General features: G+C 40.2%; 1 pseudogene; it reads right to left on the bottom strand.

Moving 5' to 3' along the window:
- Positions 1–3,093: 3,093 nt before the first annotated feature.
- On the bottom strand, positions 3,094–5,821 carry LOC103238003 (14-3-3 protein zeta/delta pseudogene; annotated as a pseudogene).
- Positions 5,822–10,219: the final 4,398 nt, after the last annotated feature.

Below are 10,219 nucleotides of genomic sequence, written 5' to 3'. Positions count from 1 at the left end.
GTTGTGTCTGTTTTCATTGGTTTCAAAGAACATCTTTATTTCTGCCTTCATTTTGTTATGTACCCAGTAGTCATTCAGGAGCAGGTTGTTCAGTTTCCATATAGTTGAGTGGTTTTCAGTGAATTTCTTAATCCTGAATTCTAGTGTGATTGCAGTGTGGTCTAAGAGACAGTTTGTTATCATTTCTGTTCCTTTACATTTGCTGAGGTGTGCTTTATTTCCAACTATGTGGTCAATTTTGGAATAAGTGTGATGTGGTGCTGAGAAGAATGTATATTCTGTTGATTTGGGGTGGAGAATCCTGTGGATGTCTATTAGGTCCACTTGGTGCAGAGCTGAGTTCAATTCCTGTATATCCATGTTAACTTTCTTTCTCATTGATCTGTCTAATGTTGACAGTGGGGTGTTAAAGTCTCCCATTATTATTGTGTGGGAGTCTAAGTCTCTTTGTAAGTCTCTAAGGACTTGCTTTATAAATCTGGGTCCTCCTGTATTGGGTGCATATATATTTAGGATAGTTAGCCCTTCTTGTTGAACTGGTCCCTTTACCATTATGTAATGGCCTTCTTTGTCTCTTTTAATCTTTGTTGGTTTAAAGTCTCTTTTATCAGATACTAGGATTGCAACCCCTGCTTTTTTCTGTTTTCTATTTGCTTGGTAGATCTTCCTCCATCCCTTTATTTTGAGCCTATGTGTGTCTCTGCACATGAGATGGGTCTCGTGAATGCAGCACACTGATGGGTCTTGACTCTATCCAATTTGCCAGTCTGTGTCTTTTAATTGGACCATTTAACCCATTTTCATTTAAGGTTAATATTGTTTTGTGTGAATTTGATCCTGTCATTATGATGTTAGCCGGTTATTTTGCTCATTAGTTGATGCAGTTTCTTCCTAGCATCAATAATCTTTACAATTTGGCATGGTTTTGCAGTGGCTGGTACTGGTTGTTCCTTTCCATGTTTAGTGCTTCCTTCAGGAGCTCTTGTAAGGCAGGTCTGGTGGTGACAAAATCTCTTAGCATTTGCTTGTCTGTAAAGGATTTTATTTCTCCTTCACTTATGAAGCTTAGTTTGGCTGGATATGAAATTCTGGGTTTAAAATTCTTTTCTTTAAGAATGTTGAATATTGGCCCCCACTCTCTTCTTGCTTGTAGAGTTTCTGTCGAGAGATCCGCTGTTAGTCTTATGGGCTTCCCTTTGTGGGTAACCTGACCTTTCTCTCTGGGTGCCATTAATATTTTTTCCTTCATTTCAACTTTGGTGAATCTGACAATTATGTGTGTTGGTGTTGCTCTTCTCGAGAAGTATCTTTGTGGCATTCTCTGTATTTCCTGAATTTGAATGTTGGCCTGCCTTGCTAGGTTGGGGAAGTTCTCCTGGATAATATCCTGAAGAGTGTTTTCCCACTTGATTCCATTCTCCCCATCACTTTCAGGTACTCCAATCAGACATAGATTTGGTCTTTTCAGGTCCCATATTTCTTGGAGGCTTTGTTCATTTCTTTTTACTCTTTTTTCTCTAAACTTCTCTTCTCACTTCATTTCATTCATTTGATCTTCAATCGCTGATACCCTTCCTTCCACTTGATGGAATTGGCTACTGAAGCTTGTGCATGCATCATGTAGTTCTTGTGCCATGGTTTGCAGCTCCATCAGGTCATTTAAGGTCTTCTCTATGCTGTTTATTCTAGTTAGCCATTTGTCTAATTTTTTCCAAGGTTTTCAGCTTCTTTGTGATGGGTTTGAACATCCTCCTTTAGCTCGGAGAAGTTTGTTATTACCGATCATCTGAAGCCTTCTTATCTCAACTCATTAAAGTCATTCTTCATCAAGCTTTGTTCTTTTGCTGGCGAGAAGCTGCGTTCCTTTGGAGAAGAAGACGTGCTCTGATTTTTAGAATTTTCAGCTTTTCTGCTCAGGTTTCTCCCCATCTTTGTGGTTTTATCTACCTTTGGTCTTTGATGATGGTGACATACAGATGGGGTTTTGGTGTGGATGTCCTTTCTGTTAGTTTTCCTTCTAACAGTCAGGACCCTCAGCTGCAGGTCTGTTGGAGTTTGCTGGAGGTTCACTCCAGACCCTGTTTGCCTAGGTATCACCCACAGAGGCTGCAGAACAGCAAATATTGCAGAATGGCAGATGTTGCTGCCTGATCCTTCCTCTGGAAGCTTCATCTCAGAGGGACATCTGGCTGTGTGAGGTGTTATGAGGTGTCAGTAGGCCCCTTCTGGGAGGTGTCTCCCGGTTAGTCTACTCGGGGGTCAGGGACCCACTTGAGGAGGCAGTCTGTCCATTCTCAGATCTCAAACTCTGTGCTGGGAGAACCACTACTCTCTTCAAAGCTGTCAGATACATACGTTTAAGTCTGCAGAAATTTCTGCTGCCTTTTGTTCAGCTATGCCCTGACCCCAGAGGTGGAGTCTACAGAAGCAGGCAGGCCTCCTTGAGCTGCAGTGGGCTCTATCCAGTTCAAGCTTCCCTGCTGCTTTGTTTACCTACTCTAGCTTCAGCGATGGTAGACGCCCCTCCCCAGCCTTGCTGCCGCCTTGCGGTTCGATCTCAGACTGCTGTGCTAGCAGTGAGTGAGGCTTTGTGGGCATGGGACCCTCTGAACCAGGCGCGGGGTATAATCTCCTGGTGTGCCGTTTGCTAAGACCATTGGAAAAGCGCAATATTAGGGTGGGAGTGTCACGATTTTCTAGGTACCATCTGTCACAGCTTCTCTTGGCTAGGAAAGGGAATTCCCCGACCCCTTGCACTTCCCAGGTGAGGCGATGCCCCGCCCTGCTTCAGCTAACCCCCCGTGGGCTGCACACACTGTCCGACAAACCCCAGTGAGATGAACCTGGTACCTCAGTTGGAAATGCAGAAATCACCCATCTTCTGTGTCACTAACACTAGGAGCTGTAGACTGGAGCTGTTCCTATTCAGCCATCTTGGAACCTCTCACCATACACCAAAATTTTAAATGGAACATATTACATTTTTTTTCTAATCAATCTTCCCCTCTCCCAGAAAAAATAGGAACTTATTTCTTTTTCAGGGTGGGGAGGAAGAGAGGGGATCATAGGACATGGAAACAGTAGTTATATTAGTAGTATTTTTCTTGTTATGATAAACTTTGTGTTTAAACTTGGTAAAAGCCCATTAGCTGCCAAGAGGGAATAAGGAATAAACTTCAAAAAATGTAAAATTTCCTTTAGAGAAGTTTCAGAACCAAAAGACTAATTTACATGAAAAGCTGTAGAGAAAGTAGATGAAAACTCCATTCATAAAACTTTTATTCCACTTACATGAATTTAATACACCTGTTCTTAACAATTATGCTTAGATTGTTCATGAAAATTTCATAAGACATTAAACAAAGCTAGCCGTCATCTCAAGTTATTTCTCTGTTAACTATTTTTACAGCACAATGTGTTAGGCAAGTATCCAAAAAAAAAAAAAATCACAAAAGCAAAAAAACCTAAAAAAAAGTTAAATACATGGGTTTTTTTTTTTTTTTTACTGCTGTGCTTGATATATATGAAGTAATGAATACAAAGCAATTCATTTTTACTGCATCTTTACTTTTACATTTGTTCTTAGGTTGCCTGACACATTTAAATACAAATAAAATGAGTGTAGCAAAAATAATGAAAGCTAACAGCTGGTAACTTTACAAATAATGCAATGTGAACCATTTCTGCCCTTATCTAGAGTAAAATACATCACAACTTTGTCTAAAGGAACACTTCTGCAGTTGTAGTCAAAGGTTGTGAGATTGACTATTCCAACAGATGTACATGATTTAACATGTGGTATCCATGGGGTATCTGTTTCTACCACAGCCTTGTAAGTGCTCCATACCTTAAAGTACCCACAATTACTACACCCTATGACTGGAACCAATGATCCCTTTTATTCCCCACCATACAAACCAATATGTAGGCAGTTTTCTTTGCTTAGACATGGAAGCAGTTTTAACACTGGCCCTTGTGAAGCCACAATGTACCAAAAGTACTATACCAAACATTTATAACTTGTATAAAAATTCCACATCCCCATATTGGCCACCTCAAGATGAAAACAGATAACTCCCTGAATGTTAAGTGGCTCTACTCCCCTAATATTAAACATAGAGACCATATGGGAAATATAGAAATTCAAATAGAAGTAACATAAACCTGTCATAAGTTGTAAACAAAAAACTATTTGTGGGACCACATGGATGACAATGGGAATGGTCTACTGTGTAAATTTTAGAATAAGGCAGACAAAAGTTGGAAGGCCAGTTAATCTTGCCTGCCTTCTTCTGCTTCAGCTTCATCTCCTGGGTATCTGATGTCCACAGTGTCAAGTTGTCTCTCAGTAATTGCATTAGTGTGCTGTCTTTGTATGACTCTTCACTTAATGTATCAAGTTCAGCAATGACTTTATCAAAAGCTGTCTTTGCAAGAGAGCAGGCTTTCTCTGTGGAGTTCAGAATCTCATAATAGAACACAGAGAAGTTAAGGGCCAGACCCAGTCTGATAGGATGTGTTGGTTGCATTTCCTTTTTGCTGATTTCAAAAGCTTCTTGGTATGCTTCTTGTGACTGATCCACAGTCCCTTTCTTGTCATCACCAGCGGCAACCTCAGTCAAGTAACAGTAGTAATCTCCTTTCATTTTCAAATAGAAGACTTTGTTCTGCTTGTGAAGTATTGGGGATCAAGAACTTTTCCGAAAGAGACAGTACATCATTGCAGATATCTCTTAGCTACGTCTCAATTTTCTCTCTGTATTCACAAACCATCTGCTGTTTTTTCTCAGCCCCTTCCGTCTTTTTGGTTCAATACTTGAGATGACCCTCCAAGATGACCTACGGGCTCCTACAACATTTTTATAAGCAACTGAGAGAAGATTCTCTCCTCATTGGATAATTCAGCTCCTTGCTCAGTTACAGACTTCATGCAGGCTGTCATGTCATCATATTGCTCAGCCTGCTTGGCCAGTTTGACCTTCTGAACCAGCTCATTTTTGTCCATGACTGGATGTTCTGTGTCCGGAGTGGGTGGTGGCAGCAGATGGACAGGGACTCAGCAGTCTTTGGGCGGCAGCAAGGTTGAGACTCTGGGGATGGAATTTCAACATGAGATTTGGAGGGGACAGCTATCCAAACCATATCAGTTATTTTCCAAAATATACAAATCTGATCAAGCTAGTCCACTATTAAAATCCTTTAATGGCTTCTCATTGCACTTGGGATAAAATTCAACCCCTTTAATACTAGATGCATGGTGTGCCCACCTGTTGAGTTCTTCAGCCTTTTTTCCTATAAGTTCTTAACTGATGCTTTTTCTCGAGTCTAACACGACTACCATATTTCAGTAAATCTGAAATATCCACCATAAGATGCACCATTATTTTATGTGACATTAAGAAAAAACAATTCTGCCAATTAAAATGATAAAATAACTTACATTGCAAGGGATGTCCAATTTCAGAGATGTGGAAATGAGAGAAAATCTGGGTTTAGTACCAGTGAAACAGTTCTTTTCTTAGCTCTGTGGAACCAGCTTCCATCATGTCTGGGCCTCCCCATGTGCTATTTCCTCTTCCTCCTTCCTCACACTCCCCCTTATCCTCATAACATCCCCCACATCCATCTTCAGCAAAATTAAACATTAGGTAAAATTGGTCCAGTGCACCCATTCTCCTTTTGTTCTCTTTTTTACTAAAATCGCATTTCCTTCCCCAGCTGAGCTTAAGTTTGGAAGAGATGTTAGGTCTTGACTTAGGCTTTGACAGGGTGTGTCCTTATTCTTTTTTTTTTTTTTTTTTTTGAGACAGAGTTTTGCTCTGTCACCCAGGCTAGAGTGCAGTGGCATGATCTCGGCTCACTGCAAGCTCTGCCTCCCAGATTCACACCGTTCTCCTGCCTCAGCCTCTGGAGTAGCTGGGACTACAGGCACCTGCCATTGTGCCTGGCTAACTTTTTGTATTTTTTTTTAGTAGAGACAGGGTTTCACTGTGTTAGCCAGGATGGTCTCCATCTCCTGACCTCGTGATCCACCTGTCTTAGCCTCCCAAAGTGCTGGGATTACAGGCGTGAGCCACTGCACCTGGTCGGCATGTCCTTATTCTTAAAGCCTATCTGGGATCTCACCTGGGTGCCAGATACATTAATGAGAGGTAACGAAATTTCTCAGACAGGGCATTCCAGAATGCCCCAGGACTGCTAACCCTCTGCTATGGGCATCACCTTCAATCCTGAAGAAGTTGCTGTCTGGTAAGTACACTGTTGCTTCTACCATAGGGAGCTGTGTCCTGTGCATGTACCATCCAGCCATGCCACATATTCCCAGAAGGCACCCACCTGAACTCCCAAGGGTCTCATCTGCACAGCTCCTTCCTTTCTGATGCCTCTTCATCCAGATTCCAAACATCTCAGCTGATCCAACTTCTAGTTTCTGATCTCTGCCTCCTCAGCTCAGCAAGGCCACTGTGCTCTACTTGGAGTCTGGCTCTCTGTCATCCCCAGGCAGAGTTGGGTGACTGTGGCTCACTTGTGAAATTTCCCTTCTCTTGCTGCTAGTGTAATGAACTCTTCTGACCTATGTATCACCCAGCTTCAAAATCATCAACATTTGGCCAGTCTTCTTCAATCTGTATCACTAGATCTTGATTACTACCTCTAATATAGACACTATCTCTGATCTCTAATCTAAATCACTGTGCAAATTACTTAGAGCAAATCCTAGACAGGTCATTTCATTTATAACTATTTCAGCATGCATCTCTAAACAGTAAGAAATCTTGAACAAAACCTCATAAAACACTATTTTACACAACATAATAACAATATTTTCTTAATATCATTATATATGGTAATATTCAAATTTCTCCAGTTCTTTCATAAATTCTTTATAGTTTTTTCAAATACTGATCCAAGTAAGGTCCCATACATTGCCATTGGTTGCTGTGTTTCCTAACACTTTTAAAAATCTTTGGGTCGTTTCTCTCTTCTTACAAATTACTTATGAAGGAAATCAGTCTACATTTTCCTAACTGCAGCCCTGTTGTATTATTTAACATGTTCCTCTGTCCCCTGTATTTGTTCTGATAGACCAGCAACTCTAGCTAGAGCTTGATTAGAATATTTTGGTAAGACTACTTGCTTCTCTTTTTGTGATGATCATTGCCTAGATCCATTATTTCAGTAGGGATTGTGAAATGGTGATATAGAATGATAGATCAAACCATTTATTATGTGTATTACTTCTATAAAGAAAAATTGCTCCCATTTTTCCTTTTATTTACCACAATTTTTCCCTTCCTTCCTTTCTCTTTCTTTCTCTTTCTTTCTTTCTTTCTCTCTTTCTTTCTTCTTTCTTTCTCTCTCTCTCTGTCTCTCTCTCTCTCTTTCTCTCTTCCTTTCCTTTCTTTTCCTTTCCTTTCCTTTCCCTTCTCTTTTTTGAGGCAAGGTCTTGCTCTGTTGCCCAGGCTGAAAGGCAGTGGTGTGATCATGACTTACTGCAGCCTCAACCTCCTAGGCTCAAGCTTCCCCCATGCTTCAACCTCCCAAAGAGCTGGTATGGCAGCTAAGCTATTTTTTATTTTTATTTTTATTTTTTTTAGTTTTATAGCAATGGGGTCTTACTATGTTTCCCAGGCTGGTCTCAAACTCCTGACCTCAAATGATCCTCCTGTCTCATACTCCCAAAGTGCTGGGTTTACAAGTATGAGTCACTGCACCCAGCCCCAATTTTCAAAATAATCATTTGGTTATCTAATAGCCACAAAAGTGAGCCAATAAAGGTTTTCTTTCTATTAAGAACTAATGGACTTAAACATATTTAAAGTGGTTCACTATATTGTCGATACTATTCCTATTGATCCCCAAATTGTCCCATTTTTAGTCACTGTGAGCCCTTGCAAGTTGGATCCTGAGTTCTTTTGACATGATTCTAGTTAAGTGGTTGTTTTGTTTGAGACAGGGTCTCACTCTTGCCCAGGCTGGAGTGCAGTGGTACAATAGCTCACTGCAGCCTTGAACTCCTGGGCTTGTACAATCCTCCTACGTAGCTCAAACTACAGGCATGAGCTGCCGTGCTCACTATTTTTTTTTTTTTTTTTTAAATTTTGTAGACATAGGGTCCTGCTACATTGCCCAGACTGGTTTCACACTTCTGACCTCAAGCAATCTGCCCTCCTCAACCTGTAACCCTTAAAGCACTGGGATTACAGGCATGAGCCACCCCAACTGGCCCTAATTAAGTGTTTGATAGCTACCTTGCTTTCTAGTATGAGCCTAGTTGACCCAGGCTCATCTTATACATTTCCCATCTGCTATCTGGAGAAACCCATTTCTTCAACGAGCCCTGGTTCCTTTCGTGGGGAAATATTTAGGGATCACAAACTGCTAACTGTCCCTGGATTGCTCTTTGATTTAAGGTCTTTTCATGGGCAGAGTTAGGAAATAATTTTGAAAGATGAAACATAAAATGTGTTTTATATTATTACATACTAGTATTTTCAACTCAAATGGAAAATTGTAAGGTTTTTAAATTAACTTTTTGAAATCTTCCTTCAGTTTCTCCTTTCTTACGGAAAAACCCATACTGCAAGTCCCAGTTCCCAATGATATTAACATAATTACTTATTTACCAAAAGTAAAAGATAGTGAAAACAGTTTAATTTTTTCTTCTTTTACAGTTCTTTTTGTCCGAGGTAACAGCCCATTATGAATATACAGTGGAATTACCATGTTTTTAAATTATTTAAAATTCCTACTCTGTGTGTGGTCATGCCACTAACATGATGTAGAATTGGGTTGACTGTCTCATTTTGCTTTTGGTTGTTTGGGGATTGTTTTTTCAAATTTAATTTTTGTTTTAAAGTTCTGTGAAATATTTCCATAGTTTCAAAGGCAAATCTACAAAAGAAAGTTTATTTGGCGAAATCTCCTCTTTATTAGAAGACTATCAAGGTAGGCTTCATTTCTTTTCATAATTGGATAGTGCTGCATTATGTGGCTGTACTATATTTAACTAGTACCCTACTGATGGATATTTGGATTATTTCCATCCTTTGCTCTTACAAACAGTGCTGTGATGAATATCCTTGCACTTCTCTTTTGCTTATTTTTGCCAGTATTATCTTTGGGATTGATTCCTAGAAATAAAATAGCTGGGTCCATGTGTAAATGTATATTTTTTTGGTAGGTATTGCCAAATTGCCCTGGATAGGGACTATACCATTGTACGTGCTGATTAGCAATGTATAAGAGCATCTATTTCTCTATAATTTGACCAATGGAGTATGTTAGCAAACTTTTGAACTTTTGGCAATCTCATAGGTAAGAAATAATATCTCTATGAAGTTTTAATTTGCTAAATGCAATTTTCTGTTTACCACTGAAATTAGAATAAAGAGGTATAAATTGTTTTATCTTGATAATTTTTTCTTTAATTTAGCATGACAATCATCATAGGTATACAAGCTACATCCAGGCTTGATAAGCCTGTGGCTACAACACAAAGTCCCATTACCTTTTTTTTTTTTTTTTTAATGACAGGGTCTTGCTCTGTTGCCCAGACTGGAGTGCAGTGCTGTGATTATGGCTCACTGCAGCCTTGACCTCCCGGACTCAAGTGATTCTCCCACTTCAGTCACCCAAGTAGACAGGACAATAGGCACAAACCACCACTCCTGGCTAATTTTTATTTCTTTGTACAGATGGGGGTCTCACTGTGTTGCCCAGGTAAGAACTCCTGAGCTAAAGTGATCCTCCCACCTTAGCCTCCCAGAGTGCTGGGATTATGGGGGTAAGCCACCTCTATGGGCTTACTAACTTTCAATGCCCAAACTACAGTAGACATATCTGAAAAGGGACATAGCCATTCTTATGTCTCCTAGTTATTTTGGGAAGTCTCCAAAAACTGGAAGCTCAGTCAGCCTTCTTCCAGTTTCTGATCCTTATCCAGTATCCCATAGAGAATTTCATAAATAGTTCCTTCCTTGGGTGGTTCAAATCCCATCTAAGGGGCTAGAAGGAGATCTGAGGCCTTCTTTCACTCTATCAAACAAAACATGGGTATCCATGAAGCAAGCAGACACAGGAACATGATACATCATGCTGGCATCTTAGCTGCACTCACGGCATCCCCTGAACACTGAATGTCCTGCTAGCACACGGGTATGCATATACAATCAGCTGACTGTAGGGCAGGAAACACTGATTGAAAATGATGTAAAAG

This window comes from Chlorocebus sabaeus, chromosome 9, assembly GCF_047675955.1.
Source record: "Chlorocebus sabaeus isolate Y175 chromosome 9, mChlSab1.0.hap1, whole genome shotgun sequence".
In the NCBI taxonomy this organism is placed as follows: domain Eukaryota; kingdom Metazoa; phylum Chordata; class Mammalia; order Primates; family Cercopithecidae; genus Chlorocebus; species Chlorocebus sabaeus.
The sequence above is the reverse complement of the archived record's forward strand: the minus strand, read 5'-3'. Positions and strand labels throughout refer to the sequence as shown.